This window comes from Mycetomoellerius zeteki, unplaced genomic scaffold (assembly GCF_001594055.1).
Source record: "Mycetomoellerius zeteki isolate Tzet28-1 unplaced genomic scaffold, Tzet1.0 scaffold785, whole genome shotgun sequence".
In the NCBI taxonomy this organism is placed as follows: domain Eukaryota; kingdom Metazoa; phylum Arthropoda; class Insecta; order Hymenoptera; family Formicidae; genus Mycetomoellerius; species Mycetomoellerius zeteki.
In genome coordinates, this window is record NW_017257814.1 from 141954 (window position 1) to 143318 (window position 1365).

Below are 1365 nucleotides of genomic sequence, written 5' to 3' on the forward strand. Positions count from 1 at the left end.
TTAATTCTAACCTTAATGTAATGTGTATATTTGTATATTCTCTTTCATTTAAGTTGACAGTATAAAAAATATTAATATTAAAAATAATATTAAATATTTATAGTAAAAATGGGTGGCTGCGCTGCTCCATATTGTAATAATTCAGCTGTCAAAGGATATACAATGAAAATTTGTGCAATCGAAATGTTACAAGAAAAATTCTTTATATTTCATTAATATAAATACATTAAAAATTTTTATAGCAATGGAACAAAGATTTTGATATTACAACAAATATTTTGATGATATAGACAATATTAAATTATTTTTGATAAAAAATTTTAATAATATTAAATTTAAATGTGATATCTTAAAGTGCCATAATCTGTTAACAAAAATAATTGCTAGATTTGTTGTATTTAGGTTAAGAATTTATAATAAAAGAAAAAATGTTACATTACCTCAAAGATATGACAGTAAGTTTATGTATACATTTCTCTCCTATATGAATCTATAAGGTTATCGACGTTTGAATTGGAGCGGGAGTTGCCACAAACGACGGACCAATCAAAAATTGTCTCTCTCGTGTCCAGACTCTGGTATAGGGTCTCTAAAATCAGCTGACTCAGAGCATCACCTGGTGGTAATTCCGGGAACTTTTTGATCAAGGTGGTATAAGGTGTCTCTGATCACTTGTAATCGGGATGCACAAGGTCAAGCGTTTTATTCCGAATTTACCGAATGTAATAATTTGTTGATCTACAACATAGTTAATAAATTAAATATTAAATTAATTATTAATTAATAATTAAATAATTTTGTTGTATGCATTACGTTATGCATACAACAAAATTAATTAATTAGTTATTAATTTACAATTAATTTAATATTTAATTTGTTAACCATTGTTGCGGATCAACAAATTATTAGGTTCATGCAATTCAATAATTTTGTTGTATGCATTACGTTATGCATACAACAAAATTAATTAATTAGTTATTAATTAATAATTAATTTAATATTTAATTTATTAACCATGTTGCGGATCAACAAATTATTAGGTTCGATAGATTCGGAATAAAACGCTTGATCTTATAGTACATCCCGATTGCGAGTGATCAGAGATGTCCTGTATATATATATATATACATATTATATAACACTGAATCGCGAATCGCTGAATCAAGCCCAAGACAATGCGAGGGAATAGCGATAGCGATAGGAATAACATGGTTTCAATCTATCAGAAATCGGATACCCCGGAATACACAGTTTCTGATAGGTTGAAACTATGGCTGCATTCCGTAACCTACTGCCAGTAGGCCAGTACTGACCACTGAACTGTACTGCTGGAAAGCGCTCTGCCCTCTGAAACAGAGAGAGCTA